An 8,798-nucleotide genomic window follows, 5' to 3' on the forward strand; every position below is an offset into this window, starting at 1 on the left:
GCACTACAAATACACTTAACAAATGATTATGCATATCCTAACTTATTTTCCCCAGTCAAGGTAAAAAGCAGTTCCAGGTGCAGAGATTAAGTCTTCAGTGAAGGTCTCTCCGAAGTGAAGTGCAGTGTAGTGGTTTCCTCTTCTGTTAGCACTGCATACAGTGTGAGTACAATGCAGTGCAATGGTCACAGACACCCGCATTTATTTAAACCCCCTCAGAGTGCCAGACATAAAAGATACAGTGTGTGAAAGTTTCCACAAAAAGTAAATACCTCTCACACTGTGGGCAATAATCAGTGCAGAGCACACATATTTCTTAAACTCTAAACACCATCTTACTGCGAGTGCTAATCAGTGTACCTTACAGATTTGTACATACCCCTCACAGGGGTGTGGAATTATTTTAAAACTGTGCTTGCCCAAAGGGCAGATTGAAACATGAATCAGATTGCCCTTTAGAGAAATCCGCAATCCAAATTGCTACCAAAATATTATTTGTTCCATTTCAGACACCTTCACAGCTCCTTTTCAACAGCAAAAACATGTCTAATGTTCGGATAACTTGAGGTGATCTTCTGTGCAAAATACGTTCAATTTAGGAGCATGTTTCCATTTACTTTTAGGTCGAGCTTGAGCAGTGCATGCGCTGCCCTGCGAGGCACGCTGTAATGTACACTGTGGCTTGAAGGCCCTCCTCTTTTTAGGTCGAGCTATTTATAGCTCTGAACTATTGGAGTTGAAAGAAAATCTTTGACTAAGAGGATTCCAAGCCGGATTCCTCCCAATGCATGTTGTCTATTGAAGCGTGACGCTTCGCCAGGCGCGCTTTATCAAAGGCTGCTGCTTCCCCGTGAGCAATACCTCCCACAGCAATGCCCATATGGTCGGCTCACTCCCCTGCTCCCCCACCCTCATCCGAATTGTTTTTCTTCCTAAGCCTTGGCCGCGCGTGCACGCAACTCCCGCTTCTCCCCATATCGCACCCGCTCCCGCCACCATTGCTTGTTTTAAAAGCGATGTAGCCTTGCATTTTATACCAGCACTTGTGAACTATTCTTTTATTTGATTTTATAGACCGAATGGCTTTTATTTTTTCAGCACAGCGCCCACTTCAATCAATCAATCAATCAGACAATTTATATAGCGCGCTACTCACCCAGAAGGGTCTCAAGGCACTGGGAGGGAGGGGCCCGTTACTACTCGAAAAGCCAGGTCTTGAGTTGCTTCCTGAAGGAGAGATGGTCGTGGGTCAGCCGTAGGTGGATGGGGAGGGAGTTCCATGTCTTGGCCGCTACGTAGGAGAAGGATCTTCCACCGGTGGTGGCTCTGCGAATGCGTGGTATTGTGGCGAGGGCGAGGCTAATCGAACGCAGCTGGCGGGTGGGCGTGTAGAAAGTGAGGCGGTTGTTGAGGTACTTGGGGCCCAGGTCGTGGAGAGCCTTGTGTGCGTGGGTGAGGAGTCTGAACGTGATCCTCTTGCTGACGGGGAGCCAGTGCAGGAGATGTGGTTGTGGCGGGGGATGTTCAGGATGAGTCGTGCGGAGGTGTTCTGTATGCGCTGGATTCTTTTCTGTAGTTAGGCAGTGGTTCCTGCATAGAGGGTGTTCCCGTAGTCCAGTCGGCTGGTGACAGGTGCCTGGGTGACCGTCTTCTTGGGTTCGGTGGGGATCCATCGGAAGATCTTACGGAGCATGCGCAGGGTGTTGAAGCAGGATGACGAGACGGCGTCGACTTGTCTGATCATCGAGAGGGAGGAGTCCAGGATGAAGTCCAGGTTATGTGCGTGGTCTGTTGGTTTGGGGGTGGTGCCCAGGGCAGGGGGCCACCAGGAGTCGTCCCAGGCAGAGGGAGATGATCCCAGGATGACGACTTCCGTCTTGTCTGAGTTCAGTTTCAGGCGGCTGTTCTTCATCCACTCGGCGACATCTTTCATTCCTTCGTGTAGGCTGGCTCTGGCGGTGGCGGGGTCGTTGGTGAGGGAGAGGATCAGCTGCGTGTCATCGACGTAGGCGATGATGTTAAGGTTGTGTTGGCGTGCAATGGCTGCGAGGGGGCTCATGTAGACGTTGAATAGGGTGGGGCGCTGCGCTTCATGTTTCCGATTATTGTTGTTTTTATTATTAGGAGGTAGCGTGTGTGCTTTTGGAGGCCGCGCACCTTTTATTTTTTCTGCACAGCGCCCTCTTCACAGGCACTGTGCTTCATGTTTAAGTATGGCAGCCATGCGCCTAACTATTATCTACAGGGTACACTCTTTTAATTCTGCTTACAGGATTCACCATAGACCGTCGTTTCAAAACAACCCAAAGATCTTCACACAATCCCAGTTTTCTGCAAACGCACAGTGTAATACCGTAATTTCCGGGCCCACCGGATGTGCATTGTGTTTGAAACACATTGCGTTTCACTAGCAGGACCAGGTTTCATGTTGGGGTTCAGCTGCAGTTACGCCAATGACATGGAATGGAGGTGCTGTGTAATATTTCGTATCCTGTCAGGTTGGTGAAACCTACGCCCTTCAGCTATTTTTCCGCTTCCTTCCTCACTATCGGTGATGCCAACCTCAGCGCTACGGAGTTTGCAAAACTCTCTCCAAGCCCCGCCTCTTACTGATAACAGTGTCTTAATCACGGGCCAGTGGAACAAACAGACCGGAGCAGACGTGGGTCCCTTGCTCACTTTGCCACTTGATTCGAGCTAGCCTGGCTGATGAAGGGTGTTACCCAGAAATCGGTTCCAGGATGCTTGTTTCCGGTTCAGGGAAGACCTGGCTTGGCATTTCAGGCTGGACTGTTTCCATGAGGCACAGGATCAAGACCAATTTGCATATAGCTGGGTCTGAACTGAAGTGGCGAAGTGAGCTAGAGAATGATGATGAATTCAACCCAGATCTGTGATTGGGGGTCAGTGTCTGAAAAGTTTCAGCGCTCTGTCCGTCATCTCCTTGTGTTTGCTGTGTTTGCCCTAAGTTTGCAGGGTATGCCCAGACGTGGGTCCCTTGCTCACTTTGCCACTAGATTCAAGCTAGGTTGGCTGATGAAGGGTGTTACCCAGAAACCGGTCCCAGGATGCTGGTTTCCGGTTCAGGGAAGACCTGGCTTAGCAGTTCGGGCTGGACTGTTCCCATGAGGCACAGGGTCAAGACTGATTTGCATATGGCCATGTCTGAACTGGGGTGGCTTGGTGAGCAAAATAACGATGGATTAAACCCAGATATGTGACCAATTTGCATATAGCTGGGGCTGAACTTAGGTGGCGTAGTGAGCTAAAGAATAATGATGGATTCAACCCAGATCTGTGACTGGGGGCGAGTGTCTGAAAAGTTGCAGCGCTCTGTCCATCATATCCTTGTGTTTGCTTTGTTCGCCCTAAGTTGGCAGGGTGTGCCAAGACGTAGGTCCATTGCTCGCTTTGCCACTGGAGTCAAGCTATCCTGGCTGATGAAGGGTGTTACCCAGAAACCGGTCCCAGGGAAGATCTGACTTGGCAGTTCGGGCTGGACTGTTCCCATGAGGCCCATGGTCAAGACTGATTTGCATATAGCTGGGTCTAAACTGAGGTGGCGGAGTAAGCTAAAGAATGATGATGGATTTCACCCAGATCTGTGACTGGGGGTGAGTGTCTGAAAAGTTTCAGCGCTCGGTCCATCATCTCCTTGTGTTTGCTTAGTTCGCCCTCTCTATCAGCAAGGCACCTGCTTCACAGACGCTGCACTTGCATTTTCCAAGGAGTATATTTTTATAATAAGCAGCACGAAGGCTTCAGCGCGGAGTCGTCTTTGTATTTTGTTGGCCATGAGCTCCCTGATCGCTGCTTTCCCGTTCATGTCGGCCTTCCCCCACCTCCTGCACACCTTTCTATTTCAGCCTTCATTCTGATTTCTGAATTGCATGTGAATGTCGTGGAGACAGGGGCACAGCAGAACAGAAGTTCATCAGGGTGGTGTGGGCTGCTGCTGGCACTGGCTTAAGCCCTGGCTTTTCAAAAGCCCTCTCATATTGGGACTGCAAATGTGAAGCTTTCAGTATGGGCTCTTGCTCTGTCTGGCTTACATGGAGTGGCACCGGAGAGCTGGGGCTGCATGCCCCCTCTGCCTCACAGAGGATCTGTCGGTGATGGGCGTTTTGTTGTATTTTGCATGCTGGTCTGCTAATTACCCATCGGTTTAATCAAGCCACAACAACAAATAACACAAATCACTGAAGTGTTTAGGTGCTGTTAATGTATGTAATGTGTCTTGTAAAGCGCACTGCTGCCCTGAGGCGTCGTGGCGCTGTAGACCGCTGGGGAACCCGTCCTGGCTATCCCTGTGAGATGGTCCGTACTGGGTATCTCCAAGGTGAAACCAGGCATCCCCGGCGAATGTGGCGGGCCGTTGTAGAGATGAGGCAAGCTAATGCCCAGAGTTGCCGAGTGTGATCCCTGGTTAGAGTAGGCACCGAGGCGAGAATTATCGAGTCTGCTGACCCTGGTCCACGACCCTGCCGCGTCGGGAATTGAACCCTGGTCCCGGGCCGTTCTCTGCTTCCCGGTCTGCCGCCTCTAACCAGTGAGCCACACCACTCCACAATGCTCGTCTCTTGAAAATATATACCTTTGCCCGCGACATCCAGGGTCACAGGAAGGCAGATTTATTTCCTAGGTGTATGGTTCGTGGCCCAGATTGGACTACTGGCTTGTGACCGAGATGGTATGCACTTGGGCAGTTCATGTAGGTCACTTGGCCAAGACACTTTTGGATCATTACTCACTGCTCCTTGAGCTACGAAATCCAGACTGTGCGCGACCACCTTTTTATGTGGAGATTATAGCAGGCTTCCCTGGCAGACCCTGTCTTTAAGAGCACTATAGCAAAATGCAAAAAGAAACAAATATATAGAAAATGAGGGCTCAGTAGACACTGCAGGCTGTTATGGGAGGTATTCAAAGTTACGCTACAGGGAGAATGCATAAGTGCACAGGCAGGTGTCTTGAAGGACTTAAGGTGCAGAATCAGCAAGCTAGCAACTGAGATCTATTGGAACGGGTGTAAGAGTAGAACCCTGAATCAGAAACAAGCACAACATTAACATTTATTTTGCGGGTGATGCGCATGTATTAGATTGTGATGCCGGTGTATTTTTCAAGTAATAAAAGTATTGCCTTCTTGTTGCTGATTCAGCCCTGTTCACACTGGGACTACTATTCTGAAGCTTTCCGGCTGGTCCTCCCGTCACAGCAGAGCAGAGTGCTGAGTTAATTATATTCAGGGAGGGGGAGGGGAAGCTTAGCAGCTGTGTACTGCGGAAGCCATGCACAATCGTCAGGAGCCCAGATACTTTGCCAGCAGGCTTCCACAACCGAAAGAAGTATTCTTTTTTTGCCATAATGTGTCTTTGCCAGCCAGCAGCCTTTCACTCTTGTTAGGTTTTTATTTTGCTTAGAAACCCTTGCCTCCGCCGTCAAATATCCATGGTAGGGACACATACTAACGACTTCAGAGCTTGCCTAAAAGGTTTATTATCCCTATTGTAGACTTCTGTATCCCTAAACCCCTTCCATGCTTATGACGAGCTCAGCTCGTCATGAGGCACAGTGGAGCTGTGCTCATGACAAACTGAGCTCATTGGAACTGCTGTGGCCCTCCCATGCACAGCTAATTTCCCGCTTGTGCTGGCATTCTAAAGGAGTGGGCGGAGTTGTGACGAGCTGGGCTCGTCACCAGCACTGCGGTGCAGCACGCGCCCCCCCCCCCGCATGGAAGGGGTTAAGGACATTACGTGCCTGCCAGTGCCTCAACATTGCCAATTCTCGTATTTTAATGTTATTAAAGAGCGAGTGGCAGGAATGGAATCTTATGATCGTATTAATCATATCCCTCTAACATCTCTCTTACCAGCATTATGCACACCTGCCTTAGAACCCAGCTGGGGAAGAGGATGGGTCACACTAGACGTGGTGTCACTTTATACTCAAATTCCGCAAGAACAGGCCCTTGAAACACTGACAGTCTTCCTGGAGAACAGGGAAAGACCAGTTAGGGTACCTACGGAGTTCATTTTAGATCTGTCCCGCTTTGCATTACAGAAAAACTTTTGACGCTGAGTTCTTTTACCAAATAAAGGGAGTGGCGATGGGTTGCCCTTTTGCCCCAGAACTAGCAGTGATGTTTATGGGACTATTTGAAGAGAAATTCATTTACAACAATAATCCTTACAGTAACTGAATTTCCAACTATATGCGTTACATAGACGATATTTTCCTTACATGGACAGGAGGATATGAAGAACTAAACCAATTTGTAGGCTGGCTTAACACAAGAACTAATGACATTAAGTTCACAGTCACGGCATCTAATGAATCAATTACATTTTTGGACGTCAAAGTCGAAATCCATGAAGGAAGCCTAAGTACAACCTTGTTCCGTAAGCCATCAGATAGGAATAAAGCTTTACATTTCACCAGTAACCATCTACGCAGCCTAAGACAGAACCTACCATTCGGACAATTCCCCCAAATTGACGAAATTGTTCCGGGAAACAAGAATATTTCAAGCATGCTGGCCATTTAAAGGTTCGTCTCATACAAAGAGGTTACCCCAAAAAACTGTTAAAAAACTCCCTCAAAAGGGCATGGTGGACCCCACGAGAGACCCTACTTGAAAAGAAAATCAAACCCGATTTAAAAAGATTGGTTTGTGTGACCACCTACTGCTCAGCAGCAAATCAACATAAAAAACTCATAATGTCAAATTGGCATTTATTGAAAGATCTCCACGAAGATTTTACCGCACCCCCACTATTCGCGTACAAAAAGGAGAAAAGTGTGGCCAACCATACAGTCAGGGCTGCCCTCCCAATCGTAAAAGCTCCAACATTGAGAAGCTTATTCGGACTACCCCCAACCAAGGGACACCACAAATGCGGAACTTGCACCTGTTGTGACGAGACTATAGAAGACTCGGTTTTTACTTTTGATAACATCCACTGGAAACATGAAACCTTCACGAACTGCAAAACCAAAAATGTGGTTTATGCCATAGTCTGCCCTTGCCCATTGGGAAAACCACGCAAGAAGTCAGAAACCGTATCACGCAACATAAGTCTCGCATTCGCAGAGGGGTTGAAAATGCCCCACTTGTCAACCACTGAAGCAATTTCAAACATGAGCAAACCGATCTGAAATGGACAGTCCTTTCCAAGGTTGAACGGGACCCACGTGGTGGTGACCTGGATGCCAAGCTATGCCAGCGTGAAGCGCTGTTAATAATGAAATTTAATACAGCATTGAGGGGCCTTAACGAAATTTCTGAAATATACAAACCTAACAGCTAAATCCCTCCCAATCATGCTACCAGGCCACATTTTCCGACACACTTCTGATTTCGAAATGCACCTTGATACATGATTTTTCATCATGGCCTTTCCTTAGGTTCCAATTCAATTTTTACACCAAACTACATTTCCCAGAACCGACTGGGATTGCATTCCACCTAACTACATATCCCAGCACTGCTTCTGACGGTGTCCAACCAGGAAGTAATAGTCGTGGCAGAATAGCGAGTGAAGGTGATTCATCCCGCACGCTCGTGTGAAGTGCCGAAGCTGCCCCCTCCGGTATGTTTAATTTGATTCCGCGACCACGAAGTTCTAGCAGCGGACCTATACGCATTGGGCTGACTCATTCCATCTCCGTTTTGTTCACAGCTGTTGATTGACTAAAACCCCCCTCCACGGATACGAGGAAGGACATGACAACGATGGCAAGCTAAACGCCCGAGTACTAGCAGGTAAGCACCGCCCGAATAGGCTTAGTTAGATGGATCGCCTGAGAGTGACTGGGGTGACTAAATGCAAGGCACTTTTTTACTTATTTTCACAGCCCGCGCACTTCTATTGGAAATACTAGTCTTTCACAAATTGGACCACTGGTCAAGACATCAAGGTAGGAGAAGGCCACTGTTGAGGTCAGATATAGGGGTTAAGTCTCTTCGTCTTGAAACAACAATTCTAAAGTAGTGTTTTTCTGTTGTTACAGCACTTGTTTTGGTCCTGAGGAGAACCCCGTCAATTTTAGGGGTTCGAAACGCGTCGACCAGCTTGGTCCCGCATCTGGCTTAATTCTATCTATCTACAACGGTTTCGTAACAGTCAGAGATTTGAACACTCTTGTTGACTGGCAGTTTGCAAAGACCTTAAAAATTGTCAAAACGCAAATGGATTTTTTCCAGTAGTTTATGACAACAGTCCAGATACGGAGACCTACTCTTGTTTATTCACTCATGCTGTTGTTGTGTATGAATGAGCTATGTATGATTGAAAGGCCAAGTATGTTTGTAGTATGTAAATGCTATTCTTTATCATTTTTCTTGTAAATGTTGTATATATTGTGTACATAAAAATCACTTTGTATTTCCATGCACTGAAAATTAGTGTCCTAAAAAGGTTAAGAAACTAAAAAGAAATATTAAAAAAGTTGTATGTTGCTATATTCTTGTTTTTGCTTCATTCAAAACAGCTACTTTTTTAAATTATTTATTGGCCAAGTGAAACTCTCGGTTTTGGCGTTTGTTTTGTTATATTGGGGAAGAGGATGGGGGCAGGGGCATCTCTGACCTCCTTTAAAAATGAGGGGGCTAGGGGGTATGCTTTCCAAGGACTCGGGCAACTGCCCCAGAAATAAAACAGTAACACTGCAAGCTGAAACTTAATGCTGTACTAGCATTTTTTATCAGTGCACACATTAACTTTATGGAATGCTGAGAGGTAAACTAAAAACAAAAAAGTAAATGGTTAAAGGCGAATCAGTTCATTGTGCGT

Source organism: Lissotriton vulgaris, unplaced genomic scaffold (assembly GCF_964263255.1).
Source record: "Lissotriton vulgaris unplaced genomic scaffold, aLisVul1.2 SCAFFOLD_4596, whole genome shotgun sequence".
Lineage (NCBI taxonomy): Eukaryota > Metazoa > Chordata > Amphibia > Caudata > Salamandridae > Lissotriton > Lissotriton vulgaris.